This window comes from Erithacus rubecula (genome assembly GCF_903797595.1).
Source record: "Erithacus rubecula genome assembly, chromosome: 4".
NCBI classification, from domain to species: Eukaryota; Metazoa; Chordata; class Aves; order Passeriformes; family Muscicapidae; genus Erithacus; species Erithacus rubecula.
The window spans coordinates 28,374,203-28,401,528 of NC_136686.1; positions in this window are offsets into that span (position 1 = coordinate 28,374,203).

Sequence of the window (27,326 nt, forward strand, 5' to 3'; positions counted from 1 at the left end):
TAAGTTGACATGTAGAGCTGATGATATTTTCTGCAAGTAATTATCTAAGGTCTTAAACTTTATACCTGAATCCTTTAGTCATGGCCTCTTGTACTCCATTAGCAGAGGCTTTATAGATGGAACATATTCCTAAATAAATTAGTTCCAGGTACCTTCATTGTTCAGCTGACAATTAACTGGCTGAAGAGGAGAACAGTAGAGGTACAAGTCAGATTTGGACCACTATGACAAAAAAAATCACTTCATTCCTATTACATTACTAAATATGAGTGATCCTTTGTAATGAACTGTCTCTTCAGTCCAGACATCTGACCTAGGAAAAAGCTTTTATCCCTAATAAATCACATTTATCAGGAGCTCTGAGTCATAAAATGTTGCACTAGATTTAATGTCAAGTACTTCACCACCCTCAATAGAGCTTGACTTCTTTGAGAGAAATGGCTGAAAGAGAAAAAGAGAGTGAGAAGCATCAACTTCTGCAACATGGAGAGGGAAAGAGGGAGACACAGATCCAAACTAGTTTTAAGACTGAATTTGAAAAAAAAACATTAAAATTTGCATCCAGACATTGCTCTCATTAGCAAATTTCTGGAATAAATGATTCATAGACAAAATCTTTTGGGCTGTTGAAGATCTTCATATAATCAAATAAACTGGTAGATGAAAGAAGGAATGGATTATCCCATAGCTTAAAAGAATCTACCAAACCCTTTTTTTTCCCATAGAAAATAAAGCAGCAACTTCCACATAAATGTTTAAAGAAAGATGACTCTAGATGTAGAAAATCTCTCCAAACTCTGACCTTTACTCAACTATTGTTTGGGAGCAAAACCTGTGCGAAAGAAGTCTGCAGTATTTGCTTTTGGCCTTTAAAATACAAGTTCAGGCCAGAATCTTGGTGGCAGCAGTCAGCTCTTACTCAGGGCATCTATGTGATATAGCTGCAAAAGCTGCTTTAGCCTTTCAACAGGTTCTTGTTTCCAGTTAACAATGTGAAGGTGTGTTTGGTATGTTCTGACATATGCCCAAACTATGCATTATATAGATTTTATATAAAATTGCTTAGTAAAGAGATACAAAAGCATTTTTTTATATTATAGCTTTCTTTAGTTAAAAATTAACTAGTTTAAGCATAAATTAACCAAATAAAAATAAATAAATACTTATGACTCTGCAGTCAACCCTCAAATAAGAAGGGCACAAATAATCTTTCAGGAAAAATAACACAGAATCATGAATAATTGCCTGTTTTTCTTTTATTTCTCAAAAAATTCTGCATCAATTAAATCGAGTGGTCATCGAATTCCTGTGGAAAATAGATCACTTCTGGTGTACTGAAACTGAAATATTTCAAAGCACATGTGGAAGTCATGGGCCCTCATAGAAAGATCTGAAGTATCCAGGAGACTTGGTTCTTATGAAATGTACTTAACCTGAACAGCACACATGAACCAAGGAGAAATAATCCAAAAGGAGATTCGTCCTCCTCACTCAGCACCACCTTCTACATTTCCACATCATGTAGCAACATTACACCTTTCTTCAGGGACAAGCCCATCTAAGAATGAAGATGGTTTCTAGCACTTTTAATTTATATCTTTGATTTGAACTCATCTGTCTTGCTTCTAACTTAACCATTTATGTTGAATTTTACTTTTTTTTTCCTACAACAAGGCCAACCTGTTGCTACTGCAGAAATTCTCTCTTCATCTCCTACTTAAAAGCTTTTGGCTTTTATTTTGCAGTCCACTTTATCGTAATCCTTATCATACAGGGTTGACTTGGAAGCTGTGCTGTCTTGGTTTCTGCTCTGTGAATGAATGGAGTGACTATATATATTCATCCCCTCTGTGCAAATATTTCCAGTGGATTCCAGGGATTTTTTAGTTCCAAAATCAGAACAATGTTTCTGGTCTTCCAAGCAATTAACATGCCAGTTTTGGCTGTATGGGTTGCCTCTTTGACTTAGTAAGGTATTTCTCAAAACAGAGGCTGCTGTGGCTGCACTGGGGAATCTTTCATAATGTGCAAGTCAAAAAGTATCTTCTGCTTTTATGGATAATTTTTTTACATTTTTCATATCTATTCTGATTTCCAGCATTGAATTTTTGAGATCTGATGCATTCTGAAGCAGTCTTTTTGTTAGTTTACTAGAACACCTTAAAGTTCACTTACAGAAAACAACTTACACCTCAGTTATTCACTTAAGCATTTTAAAAGTCAGTTCTAGTCTAAATCTATTGCACAATTAAATGTTTTCTATTTTTAAAGTTCATGGCACAGCATTAAGCAATTAATGTTCCCCTCAAAAAAGGGAAGAACATATTACATATCCTTTCTCTTTCAAGTTCCATCTCAAAATATCCATAGGTATGAAAGGTCCTGGTTTAAAAATGCCTTCAGTATCCTTCCAAAAGTGAAGTCCTCTAGTCTCTTCCAGATTCTGTGTCCCCCTTCTCCAGGCTCCTCTTTTATTATAGTCCAGTTGCTATTTCATGTTCACTCGTGTACCTTTGTAGGGCAAAACCAAAGTGTGTAATTCTACTAGGCTACTCTAGACATCTGGGAGTGCTATCACCAATGGTGAATATTTTTTTCTGTCTTGTGTCAGCATGGATTTCAAAAAGTCTTGTGAACTCCTACTTGATCAACTCTTTCTGTGCTATACAGAATCACACTCACTTAGTATGTGAACTTTTCCATATGCTTTCCTCTGCTAGATGTTCTTATGCCTCTTCTGCTCAGATTCAGCTTCAACCTTCATTTTTTCATTCATTAATTTATTTCATGTCTGCATTTCAAGCTACCATATGTATGCCAAAGGGGCAAGTGTAATAACTTGTTATCTGCAAACTTCCGTCAAATCAAGGCTTATAACTAAAAATTTATTTTCACATCACTGGTCTTTGCTAATTCCACTTTTAAATTAAATTTCCTAAATTCTTCTCTATTCTTTAATACAGATGAAATTGTTCCTTTTATATTACTTCATGCTATTTAGAAACAATCTGGTTTTAATCTAAAATTACTTTCAGCTATCTAAAACTACACAAGATAGTAAGGGAAGGAAAAGCACAGTAGGTCAGTACCACCTTTTCTGCCACATTAGAGATACTCTGCTTGTTGTGTTGTTGTCCACATCTGTGCAGATATATGCTCACAAAGGAAGACTCAAGCTATGTGAATAAATTCCTTTCTTAGATCGTTCCATTAGCTCCTTTGTCAATGACATTAAACAGAGATTTCTTGTCTTCTTTTCAACCTCACATAGCTTTGTCTTACTACCTCTCCTCAATAGTCCCTCATTTATTACTGTGTTTCCCCCCTCTACATTCCTCATCATCAATGACAATGATGCTGCAGCCCTTTCTTCTGGTAGATATTGTATATGTGTGTTTGTGTGAGTCTGCACTTGTGTGAATTTATGAGGTTCATACTTTGGGCCAGTTCCTGTTTCAGATAGAGCTGCCATGAAATAAATAAAACCTCAACACGAGACAGTACGTTTTCTTATATTAGAATGCCGATTAATGTACTATTTCAGGTTTTAATTGTCAGCTGTGCCAACTGAAAAGTAGAAACAAACATTATGAGTATTTGAATATAGTTTGGTTCTGTCCTGAGTGTGTATGTATGAACTGATTGATGCTTGCATGGCAGTTATGAACCAATCTGTGTGTGGCATTTTTTGTTGCCATAAACACAGAGCATTTAATTTGGGTATCTACTGCGAGAGACATGATTTTTGAATATTGGCTTTTCCAAACTAATACATTCTCGGAAGGAAAATTGCAAGAGTAGGAAAAATATGTCTAACTGTATTTAAAGCAGTGAAAAACCTGTCTGAAATTTGTGGTTGCATAGTATAGCAAGTGTGTTCCTGTCTATATTCGGCATATTTATGTGTATGTATGTACAAATGCATGGCCCATCAAAACAGCTGCAAAGATGACACAGAAAATTTATCAAAACTCTCACCATCTCTCTCTTCTTTTTCTTGACAATTCCACTATGGTGGACCATTTTTTGGGCATTTGGAGCATATTCCAACAACTGCCAGTATCTTTTTTCAAACAGCCTAAAAAGTCCTTTTTTCTCTTAGATGAAAATTATCTGTGTGCTTATTAGTCTCCAGAGTAGCATTAGACTGTGTTTAAACTAGAGGCTATTTTTATGTTAATTTTCTCTCTGGATATGAGAATAGAAATTTTACTTTTGGAAAGAAGGAAGAAAACTCGGCCAAAGTTCCAGTGCTACCAAATACTTCTTTCCGAGCACATGAGCTCTCAGATGTGTAAAATCTAATCTTGATAATATTTTACTCTGTTGTTTTGGGTTTTTTTGTTAGATTGTGCAACTTTTGAATGGTTTTGCTTTGATAGTCCATTTTCTTTTGTGCCTATACAATTTGAGTCTGCCTTCAGCAATGCCAGTGAGCTCTAAAATGCTATGCACAATATTAACTCTTTCCTCATTTCCTCATTATAGTATGAACTTTGATCCTTGTACCATATATTTCTCTATAAGGTCTCTTTCATCTCTTTAGAAAAAAAATAACTCTGTAAGTCCATGCAGGTGTGAAGGAGAGATGGAAGATTTTAGACAAGTCACTTTGTTTCTCTTTCATTCCAACTTCTGCTATAAGGCCTCTGAGGGAGGAAAGTAGAGAATTTGTTGGGTTGTAGTCAGTGCTGGAAGGAGCTGGGGACTCCAGGTACTATTTTGATACAAGTAAAGGAAAAAAACCCATTCTTATAAATAGCATGACATAGAAGGGAGGCATATATGAATGCTACCATTTTAACTCTTGTGCTTGTTTGTCAAAGACAAATATTCTGTAACTGATCAAATACTGAAGTTACAAGGCTGCAGTGGACAGCTACAAAATAATCAAAACACTTTATTTTTTAAACACTGTATTTTTTAAACTCAATGGAAGACTCTTCAAGGCAACAGGTGCATCCACTGTAGCTTGCACAGTGCGAAGTAAAATGTCTTATTGGTCCTGACCATTCACCAATGGCTTTATTTATAATATATTATGCATTTATAGATGTATACACATTCATATGTACATATTATGTAATTGAAAGGTTGAGTTCACTTGACAAACAAGGGAATTCAGCAAAAAGTCAGTGCATTTTACTGCTTTCTAGCTTTTCTGTGGCTGGAGATGGGTCACTGCTATGTCAGGACAGAAAGCCAAAAACAGACCTCCAAAACTCTTATAAAGAAATGATGGAATACCTAAATTAATGGTAGATGTTAAAGTCTGCTCTTAAAAAGAGCTTTTTTTACCACAGCTACTAGGTTTAAATAATCTCAGAGTTGAATTTTCAGAGTAGAAGCCACAGAGAGCCAACTACACTCAGAGTGAAATCTGAGGCATAAAAAAAGACATTCATCTATTAGTCATACAAAATTTGAAAAAGAAACCTATGGTGTCTGTAGTGCATTATATAAACTCTAATTTGCTTGATGGTATGACAAACAACATGAGAAGAACCTTGGCTGCATCTCCATTGTACTTTTGTAGGACAGCCAAACAGTTTACTCATCAAGATGTTTTGGGTTCCAAAACCAGTTCTAATAGCAAAGGAAAAATGAACAAAAATTAACATTCAATTTTATTAAATAATGATTTATAGTGAGTACAACTTGGAGAGGATTCAACAATACATTGAATAAAGATGCCTTCTGACAGTTGATTTAAATTTAACTCTAGAAAAATGGTGAAAGATTTAAAGTTTAGTGTTCAATGTTGTCCAAATCATTAAGGACTGAGTATCAGAGAATTCTTTTATAAGAAAAGCTGATTGGAAATATATATTCACTTTTCTTCTTAGAAATACAGAACTCAAGTGAGAGTAACTGTTGCTTATTGGAATGTTTAGATTCTCATTAATTTGATCCACCAATACTGCTGAATTGCTAGCTGAAATGCTGAGAAGAAAAATCAGTTTTAAGTTCTTCCTATATACCTTTTATATCTTTTATATCTTTTGTGATTCCTTCATTATAACTTTAATAACAAGAAAGAATTTTCCCTTTCTTCCCACTAAGCATACATAAAATGTTATCTCTGATGTAGTAAATATGGTATTTTAATTGCATTTCATTTGCATTGCATTAATTTGTTGCATGTTAAGTCTAATGATATTAGAGCTGGGAGCTGAATCAGTGCTCACATGAGAGAATTTGGCAAAATGTACTATTATGTCTAGTGAATCTAAAATTGTTGGGTTTTTTCCTATGTCTTGAAGAAGGTCTAATTTATTTTAGGAATGACTTGCCATTCAAGACATAAACATTACATCTAGTAAATATATTGTAGCACTCTCTTTTTTTGAGAGTGCTGTATTTCTTCTGTATAGCAAAAAATGACAGGTTGAAATTACACACATCATAGAGTGGTTTTAAAGAGAAAGCAAATGTTTACTAAGTGATTAACTGACAAAGAATCCTAGAGTCATTAAGTTGGAAAAGACCTTTGTGACCATCAATATTTGGGACCTTTTCTGAAGGATACAAAAAAAAGGCACAACCAAATGCACACAAACAAGCTCACCAGCTTTTTCCAGTAACTAAGCTATTCAGAAAGAAGACTTGTTGGAGTACTTGGAAGTAGTCAAACTGGTAGCCACCACCTAACACTGCTTGCTGGATTTAATCTCAGTAATTGTACTCATATCCATCTCTCAAGCATTTCTTCCTCATCTGTAAAATAATTACCTAATTCTTTTGCATGAGCTTTGTATGTGATCAGCATGGTCTCTGCAGGTTGAAGTGATGCTGGAGCTCACCTAAAACTAGGATTGTGTTTGGGGCTCGCTCTGAAGCCAACTTTTTGTTGTTTTAATATTTGTGGGATTTTTTTGTTTGATTGGATTTTTTCCTCTTAAGAAAAGGGATAGAACTTAGGCATGTCAGCTGGTCAGAACAAAACTGAAGAATAAATGGGCAACCTCTAATCTTGGTAAAACAAGTGTGAGAATGCAGCCTTCCCTAAAATCCTGTGAGGACTCTGGCTGTTGGTCAGGAGAAACAAATAGCATTTTCCTTTGCTATCAGCTGTTTGGGGAGGAGGGGCACTGTATCAGAAATGAAGGGCAGGATTCTTTCAAGTGAAAGACCTTACAAGGAATACCTGTCTTGTAGCTATCATGGTTATGTGCTTTCAACAGAAAAAAATACTGTGTGGATTCATGTTTTTTTCAATTGGCTAAAATCACATGCTGGATGAGTTCCAGTAACCTAGTGTTCACAAGACAAAGGCACCTACAATTTCTTTCATTGTTAGGACATAAGATTGCAAGGTCTTCATTTTCAAATTGAATGTATACAAATGTTGCAGTCTCCTAGTCACACACAGAAAACTGAAAATAAGACATCCTACTGGTGGGATCCTGTTACACTAACTGGTGTTCCTCTTGGATCACAACACTTTAGACTTAAAGGCTGGAAAGGAAAGAAGTGTGATTCCTGCCACTGACCAAACAACTTATTGTCAAACTGTGAGAATATTGAATGAATTCCTGAATAAAAATAACTGAAAATTTCTCACCTTTCTGAGGAAACTGTTTTGATGGTTAACTAAGCTTATTGTTACACTGCAAGTTAGCAGTATTTTGACTTTTGTGCAATTTTACCATCTGCATGGTTGATAATTATGTGGAAGGCAAACAATACCATAAAATTTATTACAAGAGGTGGAGAGTGTTGTCATCTGTGTGAGAGGGTTAAACAGGGTCAGCTTCTCACATGTTTTTTGTCTTAGAGCGAGAAGGATCTCATATGGAACATTTCAAAGATCTACCCCTTCCGTATGTGGTACAATGAGTTTAAGTTACAATGAGTAAAGTTACTTGTCTGTTAACATGTGCTGCCCTTGAGGAGATGGGGAAAAAAGGAATAGCAACAAAAGTGGTGAGGGTCTTGTAAACATGGAATAATATGACATCATGTTATTGTGTTGCAAATGGCATCAAAATATGTTGATGGGGGAATATTTTTGGAAAATTGAGTTCTGACATCAAATGTTTGAGTCTTGAACAAATATTTTTTCATGATGAATAAGGGTTTGGTTTTTTGGCAAAAAGACTGATAGAGTACATGAATTTGTCTTTGAGCTTAGGTCAGGAGGACAATGGAACTTAATTTCTCTGTCACTTCTGTTGGGGAAAAAAGAGGAATGAAAATCACAAGGTTATCATGTTGCTGCAAAAGCTGGAGGGTTCCTCTGTAGTTACACATCTGTGGTCTTAGAAAACTAAATTCCTGTTTGAGTTTCTGCATCATCCTGAAGCTCACAGTGGAAATCTGATTTTTAAAAAAATCAATTGTTGTAAATCTAATAAGTGATTACTTCTTACCAACCCTTTTTCCATATATACAGATGCACTTGTCTCCTTTCAAGAGCTTCCTAAATTGTGGAAGAAAGTGTTACTTTAAATCATCTGTGCATCTTTTCTGATGGAAAGTCCATTTCAATTGAAAGTATCTGCTGCCTTTAGTGGAACCATTCTTGATGCATTTTGTTCTTTGCTGTGGCTAAGCAGTTTGTTTCTGACTTACTTTCTGAGCCATTAAATTCTAGGGGAGTGAATATATATATATATATATATATATATATATGCAACACTTCTACTGCAGTTTCATGTTACCCTCATGATGTACAGGGCTTGAAGGGAGGGAATATGACCATATGGAAATAACTTTCTTATCCAAGTGGAAACAGGTTTAGTCAGCTTCCAGGAGGGGTCCATAAACATAATAGAGTGGAAGAACTCACAGAGGTGTACTTTAATGGCCATTAATTGCCTCTGCTGTGCATTCAGGGACAAAGTACCTGGAAGACATATGCTACTATTATGAATGGAAGGAAAAATATCTTCTGAGCAAAAGAAAATCTAATGTTAATTAAAATTTTCCGAGGGTTGGGCTGGATAATTCTTCTTTTGTGTTCTTAAATCTGTTTTGATTTTAATTGCATGACAAAAAATTGACTGTAAGCATAATGTTAGCAAACGTTCATATTTGATTACAAGCATTTGTGAATGCTAAGTCAAAGCATTGAATTGCTTTAATTGGGGTGGGTTTGTTTCTGTTTCTTCATGAGGTTTTTTTTTATATTCTTTTTCCCCAAGAGAGTCACACTGGTAATAAAGCTTGTACTGTCAGTATGCTGAAGGTCATTCCTATAATCAATTCAGTAAGATCTGCTCCGCTTTAGGTGAAAAAAAAAAATCAACTGAGCTTACCTAAAAATGTCTAGAAAATCCTATTGCACTTACTGAATTGCAGTTATGTGTTTCAGATTCACATAGAATTCAATGAGTGCCCAGATCAAATATCAAAAATTGTAGCAAGTTTCTGATGCTATGCACAGGGTTTCCCTCCATACCCCTTTCTGTGCTGTCTTAGAGAAACAAGGAAATTCTTCTCAGATATGGCAAAGGACAAAATGAAATTATTAACATTAAAACATACCTAATACTGTGTGGTGTGTTTTAAAACTGGAAACAAAGGTAGGATATGTCTTATGTGTCTGTCGTGACTCCCTGTGCATCTGTCTGTCTCTCTAGAGCAGGTCAATAAAAATGATTAGAGCTGGCATCTAACAATCGTACACCCTTAAAGCATGAAGCAATAATACTGGGAAGGAAATTTTTTTTCTGACCTTTTCAAATTACATCCAACTGTCTAGGGAATTTCTCAGTGACTAGAGGTAATAAAGTTCAATCCGTTTTGCCGGTTGGCTTCAAATTTAGCTCCTCAGAAGCCCTAACTTATCTATTCTTTTTATCTTGGCCTTGGCATCTATTCAGTACAGTAATCCATGCATCTAATCTTTTTTTTTTTCTCTCCCCTCTCAGGTTTAGCTGGTGGATCATATTGTGAAATCTGCAGCCATGAAAGGCCCTCCATTTACTGCACCCTTCAAAACGAAATGTTAGCATGGGAGGCTAAGCTGGTACGTTGCCTTTGAGAGGCTCTGGTTGAATTTAATTAGCTTTTAGATTTCATCTCCATCTTGCATCTCAGCTTTCACCATTGTGTGTGATTTAGGCTTCGCTGATTTCCATTATTTAAAACTTTTCCAACTTAGCTGTGCCATACTACGATACTGAGGGGAAAGTAAAGTTTAAAGTTCATTGTCTTAAATTGATTTCTATTTCATTTTTATGAAATGAACTCAGAAGCAATAAAGACACAGCCTCCCAGTAAGTTAGGATTCAAGTGGCAAGCAACCATTTCTGTCTTGTTTCTCATTGTACTGCATAAAGTAAAACTGGAAACAGGTAAAGAACATCTTCAGCAAAATGTTTCCTAAATTATTTTTAAATTAGTAAAAACTGGGGTTTACTGCTGTCTTTTCCCTGAAATACTGAGTCTGTGTTTAGATAAATATCTGATCTGCTAATGAATGACCTGGAGAGTATTCAAAATGCATTCATATCTAAAAGCACCTGTAAAACACTTGCTTTTAAGCATGCAAGTAATAAATTGGAAGATACATGTAGCTATATTAATACAGTTGCAAGGGAAAGGAGTAGCTAAAAAATGGTTTGGTAAAGATAGGAGGTTTGCATTTTTTCTTTTTTTTTTTTTCCTTTCTGAATTCTTCATTTTGATTCTCTCTTCTGAAGTGAAGAGAATCATGGTCAGATGGGTAAAGTACAAAATTGGGAATGACAGATGTCCCCCCTGTATGTAAATGGGCCTCTACAAGGACTGTGATATTTGTCAAGTCACTCAATCCATTATGTGGCATAACCCTGGCATACCATAACCCTAGCTATTGTGAAAAGCTCTCAGGATGTGCTCAGCAGAGGGTGAGCACAGGGGGGAATCTGACTATGTCACTGTGTTTAATTGATTCAGCTAAAATGAAATAGATTCATTTTTAATCAAAATATATTTTGCTCTGTTGATACTAGCCACATTGAAAGTGGGATAATCAGTAATCTGAAGGCCTGTCATGCCTGAAAGAATGGCATTCTCAACAAAATTACTGAGGATATATCTAATTCTGAAATTAATTTAGGTAAAGCAGTACCCCACACTGGTAACGCTTCTCACATTCACAGGTTTTATTTTTCAGTGTCCTTACTGTCACTTCCTGAAAAGAAATGTTGCTAAATTGACAGATCCAGTTATATTTTTAATCAAGCAGGAATAAGCATTTCAAAATTCTTTTATTAGTTTAGTGCAAAAGATAACATACCTAAATTTGCAATATGCTAGAGCTTGTCCTTGTTTCAGAAATAATATGGAGGGACATATTAGAGTGTACATGAGCACCCAGCTTGGTATTAAAATAAAGTTAAATAAATGTTTGTGTGGACATGTTAACTTACTTTCATCTTGGAAGCTCCACTGATACATGTAGAGTTATTTTTTAGTAGAACTAACCATTTTTCAGTCTGCATGAATTAGGCTTCTCCTGATGCTCCAGCATTCAGGTTGGTCTCCAGATACAGAGACAAGCAACACAATAGGGTCCATAGTTTACCAAGCATCAGAGGTGAGAAGTGAGAGATGCCTCATGAAAGTAGCAAGTTCTAGCTTCTCAAAGCAATGTCACTGTTATTGGCTACACACACACACACACACACACACACATATATATATATATTTTTTTTTTTTTTTTTTTTTACAGTAGGTGCTTGAAAAATATACAATATATATCCCCCATAATATTTCAGGCAGAAATACATAGGAGTGCAATAATTTTGAATGCAATTGGGATATTAAAATGGTGAGTTTTCTCTCACGGAACAAGTTCTTATTTCCTGAATTCTTTGTATCTTGCAAACCTGAATGCTGAGCAGCAGCAGTTATGCTGGCAGGTTTTTCTACCATGCTGAGGATTTTCAACTCAAAAGTATTGAAAATTAATTTTAAGGAGAAAGGATTTTTCTTATTTATTTATTTATTTGTTTGAATTCCATTCAGCACACTATCTATTACACAAAAGGGTCTATGTTGTGATATCTAAATGCTTACATTTCATTTCTTGGAGTGTCTATGTGGACAACCATGAAGCAAAATATGTTGTTTTCCACTTGGAATGTAGCTGTATTTTACTTTGTCACATCCAGGCATTATGAATTACTGAAGGCCTCAACACCTCAGAATGATATTCTAGTTTTTGTTATTACTGAGGAATATCAAAATTTTCTTTGCCAACTAATCCATTCCTTAAAGTAGATAATTAAAAAAGCAAACAAACACAATTGTCTTTCAAATCAAACATACTACATTATGTCTTATAGTGGGAAACAACAGATGTCCTGATGTTTTCCTGGTTTAATGTCTTTATAGTTTACTTTCCTTTCCACTCTGTATTTCCTGACTTCCATAAATAGGGAGTACAACAACAGTATGCCAGGGATAGCTATATGAAAAATGGTGTTTCAGCTTTGCTTTTTCCTCAGTTAGAAAATACCTAGTTCAACAAATCTTTTTGAGAAGAAATTACTGTAGATTGTGTCAAAATAACTCCTGTCTGTGCATCAGGGGTGTTAAAATAGGAGATTGCATTATACATATCAAAGGGATTGTGTGAATGTTATTGATACACTGTTGTTCAGTGTTATTTATATTTTCATAATTAGTCTATAAAGTCTTAATAATTAGCTCTCTAATTTCCCAGAAAAAGCATGTAATTTGTTGAACTGGTTCAAGGAAGAAAAAAAAAAGCTGACCAATCTGGCATTGTAAGTTAATAGTGTAGAACAAAGCACAGTCATAATTAGTCGAGAAAAGGACTTTCCCTGTTCAGTCCAGTTCATAATAAAAAGTGCCTCACCAAAGTGACTTAGAAAATAATACATTCAGACTGAGCAGAATTACTGCCTAGCAGATTCTATTTATCTGTAGCTTAAAAAGCAGCTGCGTTTTTGTAAAAAGCAATGAATGTGGCAGTCCTACTTAAAGGTAGAAGAAAAAGAACACCCCTTGTTTTGTAATAAGGGGATTTTCAATTTAAAAGAGAGAGAGAGCCTGTTGTGTGAAGTATGGTTATTACATTCACTGTATTCTATCTCACCCACCAGGAGGCTAATAACGAAGGAGTCAGTGAAGGAGACCAATGCCACGAGGGTTATCTCGCAGCCCCAGATGCTGGATAAGTTGAAGGAGGCAGAATCGCTTTTGGATGACATTCAGGAAGGCCTTGAATGATTATCTGGCGAAGAAAAGACTATTCTTTCCAAGGTAAACAGTCCGTTTCATCTGTCTGCTGCTGCTGTTGGTGTAAAATATGTTTATATAAATACTTTTAAAGTTCATTTTTTAATCATTTTTCAGGTTTTTTTTCCCTAGATGCAGCAATGATCTCTTAGGAATCCTTTTTGAGACAAAGGATCCACTCCACCTCCAACCACACCTAAGGAAATTCTTTGAAGGAATTGACAAGCTCACTTTTAATCACAAGAGAGAAATTACCCACATGGAGTCAGCAGAAAATGAAAAAGTAGAGCTCGTGCTGCGAATAATTTCAGCAAGTGCCAAGGGGCTAGTTGAGAAATGGCTTCATGAGGTGAATATCTTTAGCTCTTACTTAGGGTTTGGTTACTGTGTGATCATTTTCTCTTTTAGGGGCAATGAATATTATAAGCGTATACTAAATAGCTCTCTGAATATTTGTCAAGATGTTGACAGATTTCAGCCTTATTGTTGTTATTTATTGTAATCAATTTAGCATCTGCAAAAAGGCCAAAATTAATCTTAATAAAAAGCTCTCTTGAATCAGGCTGTCAGCAGAAGTCATCTGTGTCTGAAACTATATGTGTGAATATATGTTTGAGTCTACATGTATGTGTTTTTGTGTGCTTTCATGGTGTAATGTCTGTATTTCAGGAGGATAATATGTAAAAACTAATCAAAGAAATGTAAGATTTGGAATGCTTCCCTCCACCCTGCAGAAAATGTGTCCCATTGTGTTGGAGGGGTTTAATATCCAATCATTTTAACAAAAGGGAAGAGAAATTATGTCACTGATAACATCCTAACCTTTCCCCTTTGGGCCTCTAATCTAAATTCATTGGTTTCAGTACGAAATTAGTTTGGTGACCTTTTTTGTTTGCTTTATTTAACCTTCCTCTCCCAGTGGATGGGAATGGGACCTTCCACTCTTTTTTCTTTCTGGGCATTTTTTTTTTTTTTCTCCATGTGCTTACGCTTCTCCTGGGGCAGGATCAGCCCAGAAATTCCACTTCCCCTTTGTTCACTGTTGGGGTACTGGTCTCATCCTCAGTGGCTTGTCCCTGGGTGCACCTAGGCAGGGACCAGCACCCAGCCCCAGCAGGAGAGGGGAGGGAAGCCTGGGGGTTGCTGTTTTTATAGCCAGATGATTCCCTGGGCAGTGAAACCTGGAGCAGGTGGCAGGTTAAAGGTGTTTGGCCCTAATCTGTGTTGTGTTTCTACTGGCTGGGTGAGCAAAGCCAGAGTGCATAAGCTCAGTTGTGAATCCCCTTTCCCACACAATGGAGCAGCAATGTGCCAGCTTTGGATGGAGCCCCTTGAGGGAGTGACTGCACACAGTTTAAATTATCCATCTGCACCATTATTCAGGGTAGGCAAGGGAGACAAGGAGGGGATGATTTAGACAAGCCCAAACACTTCCCACCCTGCTCTCTCTGTCAAGCCACCAGCTCAGTTTTGGACTAGTTGTTTTTTTCCATTAAAAAAAAGAAAAAAGAGAAAAAAGAATGTCAGTGGTTAAGCAGCAGTCCTGACTAGCTCAGGAAAGACCCAGATTCTCAAGCCTGTGATAATTTTTAGTTTTCACTTTCTTCCACAGATGAAACAGGGTTGAGGGAGGTGAGCAGCTGTGTTTATTTTAATATATCTATTTTAACCCTCACCTAAAAACAAATGGGAAGGTTTGGGAGTGCATTAATCTGGATCTGATTAGTGTCTCTTTCTCCCTCAAAAGTGCAACCTGAGATTAATGAATATAAACTAGAGTTTCATATGCAGTCTTTAAGTCATTTGCATGTTTTATGCATGATAATTGAATTTATTTATGCACTTCCTTTCATTTAATGATTTCTCGCTCTTTTCTATGCTATCAACATTATATTATGCAAGAAGTAGGATTTGGTAGGTGAGAAAGGATAGTAGTATATAAATCAAACCCGAGCTAATTTTGAGTTCTAGTGTCAAGACTAGATCAGAGCTACTATTGGTCCCATGTTAGTGGGTTTACATGGCTGGGAAGATGTAAAATATTTTTGCTGAAACATAGACTTTTAGCTTGAGACACTTCTGATGCAGCCTAGTTTGCTTGCAAGTGCACAAGCAAAATTATTTTCAAATGGCAGTTAAATTATTGTATTGACTTTTCAATGACCCGAGAGACTTTTGTTTCTACTTGGCCAATTAGTAGTAATAAGAAGATGAATAGTAATTACACTAATAAATAACTGGGTTCAGACCAGGACATCAGTATTATAGTCTGGATTAGAAAATCAGGATATTTTATAATTTGTCTCACTTGGTCTTTTGTTAGAAGAAATACGGACTTTGGAGCTATAGTAAATTTGTCATAGCCAGAAAGGTAAAAGTCCTAGGGATGAGAGGGTTGTATTTGACAGGAGCTCTGTGACAGTAGCTGTTTTAGTGTCATAAGTAGGGAATCTTGTTCTGTTTCTGCAATTAAGATCAGATGTCTTAGAGATGTCTCAGTGCTGGAGTCCGATTTTTTATAATGCATGCCAGGAAGTTGCTAAGGAAAATTAGGAAAAAGATGCTGGTAGTGGTGCTTTCATAGCGTTTATCTTACCAGTTTCTTTTGTGTCTCTTGTCTTTCTTTATGTCTTGAAAGATGTATGTGGAAGTGATATTTTTCTGTGGTGTCCTGTCTTTTATCAGTGAATTAAATGGTTGTGTCTTGTGATTGTTTCTTGATTCTCGTAGGTAGGAATGTGTTTAAAGGCTAAAGCTCTGTTAATTTGTGATGTAACCATTTCAGTGTCTTTCTTGTCATTGAAATGTAGTTTAAAATGTTCAGTAATGTAGCATGAAATCATTGGTTAGTTTTGGAATGGTGGTGAAATCATGTGAAGAAAATAAGTATTGCATCTGATCAAGATAAATTCACTCTAGTGTTTTATGGCTTTTTATTCCTATGTGATAGTAATAAAGTCTCATGTAGGGATGGAAGCCATGAAATACATTGTGAAAAATCATCAACTCAGATGGGGCCATCAGGATAGCATGCTGTAGTTGTAGAGTTATTGAGAATGATTGGAAGATGGTTTAGTGTGTCATCACTTTGACTACCATGTTTTTTGCATTTCGTTTCTTCATCTTTCACCCATGTAGTTTGATGAGAGGAAATAAGTTTGTAACGAGATGATCCATCTTTACATTAGTGTTCAGTATTTAAATTGTTCATACATCTTTCCTTTTCTGCCAAAGATAACACTGTATATGAAACCCTTAGCTAAGAATTTAATATTGCTAATAAACACATGCCAAAATGAATACAAAGAAATGCCAGTGAATTCCTAAATGCTTGGAAATAAGGAAGCAAACAAAGCAAGGTCTACCCTGTTAGCAATTCCAGGCTCTTTATTTCCATGCTTAAGAGCAAATCTGAGAGGTAATCCAGGGATTAAAAAAATAATTCTTTTTCTCTGCTTGCATATCTTTCTGAAAGTTCTTGTTCTTTTCCTCTCTGGAACTGAGATGAAGGCTGACAGTGTAGGGCTCAGAAAACAATTTCTGACAAATTCCTTACAGTGCTGCTATTCCACATATTGCCTTACTGCTCCATCTCCTTTGCTTTTTTGTATCAATTTCCTTTGGGAATGTTTTGGGGAATGTTATTTATTCTGATGCAACTATTTCCAATTTTTATGTTGTAATATTTCTCTGAAGCATATGTCAATAAAACATTATTGATTTTCTGGTACTTTGACTCCTTTATTATTTCTCTTAGGTGTGATTTTTTTTGTCTCTGCTAAAAATACTGACTTTATTGTAGCTAAGGTCATCTTCTGGTAAAAAGCCCCAGCAATAATTAAGCAGGATGTATATTTCCCATTTTATTATAAATTTTAATTTCTTCTTTAAATCAAACAGCATATGGAGGAATTAACCATGATCAAATTCACAGACATTGGAAATTATTTCATTCTTGGGCTTAGAAAAGATAGACACTGGTTTACTTCAGTGGTGCCATATGAAAGATGTATAAAACCCTATAAAACACATTATCTTCAGACTCCTATTAGAAGAAAAACTATTTTCCTCCTTATGTATTAACAAACATTTTTCCAGTAGTAGTCAGGGTGTACAGGCAAGAGAATAAACTGTGTTTATTTTTCAATTTTGTATTTGGCTAAGATAAAAATCGTCATCTTTTCAATACCCACTTTGGTGGTCACTTTTCACAAACCTGAGATGAAGTTCTTTAAACATGGGCTTCTGTGCTATTTTCCTCGATTTCTACCAGTTTAATGATGAATTCAAATTAAATTACTCTGTTGATAAATGTAATTCATCTTTGCTGCAAACTATACTTTGAAAAGTAGTCTACAATCCCGCCTGCAGAGTATATTTTCAGCACTGTATTTTGTTTCCAAATTATTTCAAGAGTCAAAAGTTACAGTACTCTGAAATAACACCAGAGTTGAGTTCATTCTTGGAAATTGGGCACTAGAATGGCCTAAATGTGCTCCAATGACTCTTCATGGCATGTTTCCAGATCTAACTCCACTGACTATTTCAGAAGCATCTCCAAGTACCCATGAGTGTTCAGCACTGGAATTAATGAGCAATGACCTGCCCTGGAGCAGTCACATCTTAAGGTCTTAGTGGAGAAGAAAGTGCTGATTTGGTATTATATTTTCTTTCTAGTAGTAGTTCATCTGTAGATGTTGCAGATAACCTTCTTTAGTCTCTCATTTTCTGAAAAAATGTTAGTATTTATACCCTAATTATTTTCCTTTCCCTCTGCCTCCAGGGTGGAGCTGATCTATTAATTTTTTATTTTTTTTTTCTGAGCAAGACATATTCTTTCTTATAAATCCTGAAATATGACTTCAGATTTATTTCTTTGAATTATGCATTGTAAGACCTTGACAATCAGGTTTTAAGTGACACCTTGCCATGATGGCAAAGAGAGTATTTTTCTTGTCAGTGTCAAATTGAGTAAAAAGTGTGTATGTTTAAAATGTAGTCAGTTGTCAGAAAAAAAGCAAGGTCTTGTCAAAAAGATGAAATGTTAAAGTTACCTCTTTGTCAAATATATTGTAAATGTCCATATTATGTGTGTTCTTAATAAATTAACAGCCTTAGACAAGAGCAAGACAATGTTTTACATATACCTTCAAAATACAGTATGAGGTAGTGGACATCCCAGCTCTCAGGAGAAGGAAGCTGCATCCTGGGAATCCCAGATCCAAGCAGGTTTTTCTAAGTCTGTCTTGAATTATGCAAACAGCTTGAGTGTCACCTGTAAAGGGGGCAAGTATCTGAAAGCAAGTGTAATGTGTTTCCACAGCCTGGAGTATAAAATCAAGAGCTGTGGTTTTCTGCTGGAGCTAGTGCTTTAGAACAGTCTTCAAGGGCAACATCATGGAGAATAAATTACAGCAATTTGATCTGGATGTAAGAAAGTCTTTGTTAATTGTTGGGAAGGCTGTGCCACTGAAGGGAGGAGAGAGGTTTGCAATTCCTTTACAGGAATAAAATTGGAAAGGCTGTTTCTGGAGGCTGGCACTTACCTGTTCTGCCAGCACTATCATTGTGGTGCTGATGTCAGCATCAGTCACTGCTAATCCACAACCCCATGGTGGGTTTTGAAAAAATCAGGTATGGCATCATGAGACAAAATTTGAAGATGCTATGTCATTTTGTGGAGTTAAGGGGTGGAAGTATTTATATAGAGAGGGAGAGGAAAAAGAAAAAGGTTTCTGATTATAGTTTTTGGTGTTGTTTGAATTGCTACTTTAAAAGGTGCTTTGTCAACCTGCTGCTTTACTACCTTTACGTTATTGTCTTTTCTAATTTTCTTAGTTTTTCTTGATTTCTTAAAAAAATATTATAAACTATTTATTTTTCAGTCCTCTCCCATACATGCTTTTAAATTACAATTTTTTTTAATTACAGGCTATCTCCCAGAACTTCTGGCAAATCTTAGATAAGTTGGTTTCTGGTTTTCTAATTTATGACAGTTACTGCTAGAATAAAACTCTCTCTTTCCATGGAAAAAGACACCTATGGCCAGAATTGTGCCCATCTTTTTCCAGATCAGTATGATTTACTCAGAGATATTACACATCACATACTTACAAATTGTTCTCTTTTTATTTTATTGCCCATACTTCTGGGTAGAACTTGGAGTCCTTGTTCCTAATTATCTACTAGGCCAGCTAAATTTTTTGAGAGGATGTTTTTTCAACTTTGAAATTAAACACTTTAGCTCAACCTAAGTTTTCAATAGATTTGGTCAATCCTATGTGATATTTTGAATGAGTTAACTTGGTTACTTTTAGAACATCAGCAGGCAGGGAAGTTCCAAGAATCATTGCAGAAAAAGGGTTTGACCCCTATTTGGGACAAATAGGTTTTTTATTGTAATTTCACTTATGCTTCCTAGTGTTTATGGTAATTTTTCCTACCTCCACAAGAAAATACAATAGGGAGGATGTCTTCTTGGTATTTCAGCACTGGAAGCACTTGTGTATCTGAAAATTGTAAGTGTAGGTATGCAGAGATGCTCAGGTCTAATAAAATCTGGAGGCTGGTGGTACTCAGAGGTGATACAAATTTGGTGCTTAATCTCTGGCCAGAGTTCTTTAATTTTGTGCAGAATTTTCTGTGAGTGCAGGTCTGGTCATGCTGGGGAGCTCCCCACTTATGGTCCATTTCAATGCATTTCTGTGGGATATTTTTCTGTCTTCATTGTAGTTTTCCATTGGCAAATAAGAGCAGACCAGGAAACAAAATGCAGGGGCACAGGGAGAGGTAGGTGGGCAGTGGAGATGGGGAGCCAAAGAAAGGATCGGGGGGCAGTGAAAGCTGCATGGCTGGATTCATTCCAGCCCTCCTCTGCAGAGAAGCTTTTGTGAAACTCACTGTGGCTTCTGAAAGGAAGGTCCCTATTCATCCAGCCACTGAAGGAAACCATACTAATAGGCTCCAGGATCACAAAGACACTCACCACCTGCTGGCATGAGCACAGGTCAGGCTTTGTTTGCTGCTCTGAGGGAATTTTTTTCTTTAAAACCTGGACTGTAGGTATATATTTGGCAGAGTTTATGATTCTTTCATGTCAGCATTTCAAATTTTATAAGATAAAAACGAAAAACAGGTATTGTCCATGTAGTTATGGGTAGATATAGGATGTAATTTTTGCCACTGGCACAAGGTAGAGCTCATAAGAAATGTCTGAAATATGCAAAAGTGTAGGTAATAAACCATACCTCAAACAATTTGATTTAAAATTAAGACATTAAATTTAATGTCTTTTTATTCTCATAAATAAAATGCAATTTTATTTCACTTTTATTGAGCAGTATTGTTTTGGCAGACATATTATTATACTCAAATTTTCTAAAATGACAATGAATTTAAGTGCTCATTGAACTTTTTGCCTTTTTAAAACTTTTGTATTTAATTTCACATTAACAAAATGGATCTTTAATTTTATTTGTCTTATTAGAAGAAAAAAACCTACATTTGTAGCAAGCCTATCAAATTTTTCCTTTGAGAGCAATAGAAAATAAATTACCTAGAGTATAAAAAATGTTCAGTGTAGACTTTTTCGCATTCCCAGAATTTAATTCATGATAAGCCAGGATTCCCAAGATTGTTCAACTTTGTCCTGAGATAAATAACCGAATTCAAAATGTAAACATGATAAAAAAAATCTGTGTTTGAAATCATAGGAGTTCTGCCAGTGGTGTCTGAAGTGTGCAATGGGTCTTGTATGTGAAACAACAGGTAGTATCTCCTTTTTCTTACATGACCTCATGAACTCCTATTTTAAGAGATCAATTTCTTTCTGTGTTGAGATAATGGGAAATTTTTGAAGGATATATTGTGATAAAAATTGAATTAAATCAGTGCTTGAAGCAACAAATGTAAACATCAGAGGTATTGCATGCTTGATCCAAGTAGGAAGACAGCTGCAAATAATTTGAAAACTAAACTGTATTTTTACATCAACATGGTTAGACAAAAATGTCTTATTAAGTAATTACTATTGTGACATAAGCTTTATGCAGTAGCTGAATTACTTGGCAGAGCTAAAACGTCAAGCTACCTTGGGAATTTACCACATTCTTTAATTTTCTGATTGATTAAATGGATTATTTGACATTTTGGCAGAGCTTTGAAATCACGGCATAACAAAGACGCCTTTCATTGCTCATTATTTGCTCTCTTCAGGCTTAGTGCAGATTCTTTGAAATGAAAGGTTTAAGGTGCTTCTTCCCTGGGTAATTTTTGTTCCAGTTCACATTTTTGCTACAAGTGTCACATTTCCAACTTAAATTCCCTGCTGTGTAAATGCAGTTCCTTATAATGACAGTATAACCTATGGAGATATATAATCTTGAAAAACACTTTTATACACCTCACAATGGTGGTACTGAAGAGCTCAACACGATTAGTCAGAGAGGCTCTTAACCCTTCCACCACCAGCATTTTCTGGAGTGTGGGAAGCTGGGCAAAGTGGTGGGTGTTTTTGTTCAGGTGACCATGCTCAGCTTTCTGCTGACCTAGGGACAAGAAGACAAACTCATGCAGCAGCTCTGGGGACACTTCAGGGACAAGCAGGTAGGTTGGAGGCCAATTGCCATCGTCATCTTGATACCATGAACAAATGCACTGCCTGATTGCACCTCTTGTCATTAATGGCACAGACAAAACAGCCTTATTGTCAACATAGCTGCACAGTTCTCTCCACTGAAAAACAGCTCATGAGGGTGCTTACAGGCTTACAGGCTGTTCTGTACCACTTCTCCTCAGCCACAAGTTTGGTGGAGCTGGATAGCAAGCACAGGGGTGAAGTGAGACCTTCAGTGTCTTGGACTAACACACTTCAATGGCAGAAATCCCTGGGCATGCTGAGTGAGGGAACCCTGGTTTGAGACAAACTGCTTTGACAGCTGCCCTCAGAGGGGTCTGTGTGTCCTCCCTCCCAGCTGTGGACAGCATCCAGGGCTATAGAATCCAGAGGACATAGCTCTAAGAATTACACTGCCATGGTAAAATTTCAGTTCCAAAAATTCTTTCCATGAGCCTGCATCAGTAATGGATTTTCTAACACATAGCAAAATATTTACATGGTCTTCTGTGACCTCCAGGCATGCATTTTGAGCTGTGATAGGTTCATTAACAGTTAGGATTGTACACACTGCTTGCTATTCACAAAACTTCTTGCTAGGCATGACTTTCTATAATCCATCTCCAGCTCTTGTGCTTCTCAAGACAGAGAAATACCTTTGAATGTGGAAAACTGGGGGTTATAACCTCACAAAAATTAAGATGTGACTCTTTTATTTTCCCATACTGTGGAAAGAAGAGATGCTAGTCCCCTGTTCAGTCACCAGGACTTAGAGATTTGTCTGCAAGGTATGAAGTTCTGCTTGTGTGTTTAAGGATCCACATTTGTTTCCAGTCATTACTGGTTCAGAGGGGATACTCATACCTGCCATGCTTCCCTTCCTGAGAGCAGGAGCAGGATCCCAGTGATTAGCAATATTTTTCTGAGGTCATATTTTGAATTGGAATTTGTATGGCAGCCAAGTCTGTCCTGACTTGGCCAATTTTTCTAGCTGAAGTAAAACTAGTGTTTCTGATATTTCTCTACTATAAGGCAGTTTCAAATCTAAGGTTGGAAGACATTGTGTAAGTCCACACATAACTTTATTCATCTGAAGTTGTGATTCTTGAAGTCAAAGTTGCTCAGTGCTTTTTATAATATGTTGCTTTCAATTGTCAATACCTTGATCAGGTTGAAATTTTCTAGGCCTGTTGTTTTCTTCAGCAGATTACCAAAAATATTCAAACCAAACCCCTGGAACCACAAGCTAGTTAGGAAAAAAATGTCCAAATTGCTGTAATAGTTTGAGGTGAAGGTCTATCCACTGAATGCAGCCTTTCCTACACTGTTAATGAACTATGATTCTGCATTTGATCCTCAATAGTATCTCTGTTCATATAGAATTAAAAAGTAACATAAAAACTTATGAAACAAAACTTATTCACAAAATCAAAGATGCCCAGTTCTCTCTTTGGAAGTGTAGGCACATACAAATCTCAAAAGAAGGGAGAAGAAATCTTTTACATGCATTTTGACAAAGTCTGTGTTTGCATATTGATAGTAGGTCCCACACTGCATAGCAAACCCAGTGGAAAGGACACTCAGTCACCTTCCTCCTGGCTACAAAGACAGGTAGGGTTTCATGTGAAGTGGAACAACTTTAGTTGGAAAGGGTGAGGAATTTCCACTCCAGATATCCCAACCCAAATATCTGATACAAGTGCAAGAGCTTTCAAGTTAACACCATCTGGAATGGAGTGCTCTCAGAAGTCAAAGGGCTTAGAGTATATTTAGAGTACAGCCCTAGAATACAGAATACATTTATGAGTTGTGCAGATGAGGTTGAGATGTATCAGAAGGAAACAGTTAATACGTAAAGTTTAGGAGTTGGTAGGTACCCAGAGCCAGAAAACAAAGAAACAAACAGAAAAAATATTGTGTGCCTAATTCTTGAAAAACCATGTGATCAAGGGTGAGATTTGTGGGAGGAAAAATGTGAATGTGCAACTTATAAATGGCGAGGGAGTCTGAGTATGAAACATTACATGTCTCTTCATGTACCATAATGATTAAGGTTTTAGACATGTGCTTGAATTATGGCTGAGGTAGCTGCAGAATGGGTGCATTATAGCTGTCCATGTACAGGCTTTTAGTCTGCTTCAAATTAAAGGTAATATGACTTTGTACCTCAGTCATTTCAATTTGCATCTGCTGAGGGCTGGCAGCAGTTACTGGAGTTCAGCTGATGTGTGGTGGCTGGATTATGAGGCTGAACCTGGGGCCACAGCAGGATATCAAATGCATGCATGAGTCCTGCATGTGCAGCAGGTTATAGCAGTGACAAAGTCATTACTGACTTGATTTAAAATGAAAGAAAGCAAAATTCCCAAACGTTTTACATCTTACTGATAATGAGATCATACAGCAGTTTTATTTAGTGTAAGGCTGTTTAAGCCATGGCTCTAGAGATAAAGTCATCCCCTTTGGGTCACATATCTGCATCTGGTGTGCCTCAGCTCTAGAAAGAGCAAGACCTTCAGGTTTCTTTGCCCTCAGAGCAGTGGCATGTGTGTGATCAGCCATGCTGCTAAGGAGGACCTTGCTTAAACACTGGTCTTTTTTCAGTGATGCCACTTTGTCATCAAATTTAATTCATCTAAATTTTAGTACATCTTACCCCTGAATTAGACTCAAACTGTCCACTACCATGCAATAGCTTAGATAAGCTCTAAATTTGCTGAAGGAAGGTTCTCCCTTTACATATAGGCAAGCTGGTGCATAAAATTTTGTTTGAATGTGTCTCAGGTCAATTTTCCTCAATTTCAACCCTGCATCTTAAGCCTAAGATTCAACTTGGCTGCCTATGCTTTGGTAAATGTTCAGTTCCTTTCTTATGCTTTATGTTGCAGTATCTGCCTCTAGTTAGCTCAGTTTAGGAAAGCACCCTATATAACAAAAATATGGTCTCAAAATGAGCTCAGCTCAGCATATAATTTAGTTCTGTTTTGTTTCTTTTAAAGTCTATAACATTTATGTTGTATTTTGCATTGTGCATGTATTTGAGAGTAAAAGCTCGATGAGTTAGTTCTACCCAGAGTAAGTGGTAGTTAATGAAACCTTTTATTAATAAAACCTTTTATTAATAAAATTTAGATAATTATCTGAGTAATTGTACAGACAATTCAGTAATTTGAAATGATTTATTCTGTGTATAATGATACTTTATTCCCTTTAAGTGCAGTTTAACATATTAATTACAGAGACTCATGGGACTTGTGAAGAGTTATTCTAGTTATCATATGCTATTCATTCTCCAGGGACACTGCTTTTTTGGAATAGCACCTACAGAATGATTCAAATCTCAAGGCAATATGCAACATTTCAGATTAAAGATTAAAAAAACCCAACAAAATAAAAACCGCTCTCCATTGTGAGGTGGGGTTTTTTTTGTTGGTTTTTTTTTTTTTTTGGTTGGTTGATTTTGAATTTGATTTTTGTATGAAAACACACCACATCATTTCATCCTGTCTTTCCATCTGACAATTCCTGTAAATTGCTAATCTTCAGGTTCTTATGGTTGCAGACACCAAGGAGATAAATCTGGGGTTAAAGAAAACAGATCACTCAATAGTGATCTGTCAATAATGTTAATATGTATCTCTGCTTCAGTCTGTGATAATGACTTTTCCCTCAATGATGTCTTTTGCAAATGCAGAACACAAAAGTCTTGCAAGCACTTGTTCTCTGTGAGTGATATCATGCATCTGATCCTTAGGTGTGGAAACATCAACACCTGTGTCATTAAAACTATTCCTGTCTGACAAAAAACTCAATTTTTGTAAGAAAATGGTTTTGTGCCTTTTTACCTTTTTTTTCTTTCTTTCCCCCTTTTGGGTTTTTTGTTGTGTTGTTGTTGTTGTGTTTTGGGGGTTTTTTGTTTGTTTGTGGGTTTTTTTTGTGGTTTGTTTTTCATGGTTACTTTGTTTGTTTTCTTGGGTTGGTTGTGGTTTTGGTTTTGGTTTGAAAAATCTCTGATTACTGCAAGGCAGAACTTTGTGGAAACCTGACTCATTCCTAATGGCTGGTGGCACAGTTAGAAGATTTGTCATCTTTGGGCAGTTTGGGTGTGCTGGAGCTGTTAGGATCCTGGTTTTGCTGTGATGGTTTGAGTACCTTCATTCCAGGATAAGTCTGGGAGTGTGTGTGGATTAAAGTTCTTGGTTGTGATTCTGCTCCGTGTGAATGGGAAACTGAGCAGCACCAAAACACTGGCAGTTGCTATTGATCATCAGTGCAAACTGTGCTTCAGACAGTTCTCCTGGGGAGTCATTTGTCAACAGCAACTCCTGCCATGTCATATTCCATGCATGTGAACTGTGTAAATTTGAATGGAAGGCAGAGGGAGGGAAAATTGAATGATTTATTGGTGATAGATATTGAAACTGCAGTCATGCACACCAGAAATCCTGCTGGTGAGTTTGCCACCTCAGTCCTGTCATATCTGCAAGTCCCAAGGATCTCTTTTTTAGATCAAGTTATAGATGACAATTTATTGTTTAAATGGTTTACATTACTCTGGAATCTCACCTGGCCTTAAAATTGATAGGACCATAGTTGCATTTGAGTAGGTGTCTGCTTTCCATTACACAGAAAATTTTCTTTGCATTCACTATGTTTAGACCTATCATGCCAAAGACACCAATGCCCACCTGAGAAACATGCTTTTCCCCTGGTCATATTATTGGGCTGGCTGGTCCCAGGTTTCACTTTGGTGGAAATACCAGATCCTTTGGATAAAAAAATATGCAGTTCTTAAAGCAATGTATATTGTATAATTTCTAAAATATCTAATTGTGAATTTTACACAATTATAAGCAATATTTGGCATACTGTAGAAAAGATGAAGGGATTCCAAATAAGGAAAGAAAATAGTGACGTTAGAAGATAATTCAAAAAGAGGAGTAAGAAAAATGAAGTCTCATGAAGTAGCATTATGAGGAATATAGAGCATGTCATTTATTTAGTAAATATATGGATCACTATTCATTGGTATTAAAAATGTGATAAACTGAGAATGTACTGAAGTTATTAAAAAACCTTAGTAAGTTCTTATGTGATGGCTCATTAATGATTAAATCAGTCATATGGTTTTTCCATATATAAATATCCATATAAATTGTAGATATTTATCATGCTGTTATTGTATCTAATACACTAAAGAGATGTATATCTGATTAAGCTAGGAAAAACTATGATAGCTGATATTTTGTCTTTAGGGCAATATATAAAGGGAGCCACTCTAGCCATGCATAAATGTTCAGACATTATAATGTGAAGAAGAATATTGATCTCTCAAAACGATGAGAGGTGGAAACAGCAATGAAAAATCAGGAAATACCTAAAGGGATGGAAGCTGTGACGGGTTTCCACATCTTTCTTGCAGGGATTTCCCAAATCTATTGGCTAGAGCTGTTTTAAAAAAGGGTAGAAATCTATTGGTATTAATTCAGAGAGTTTGAATTCCTGAATCAAGCCC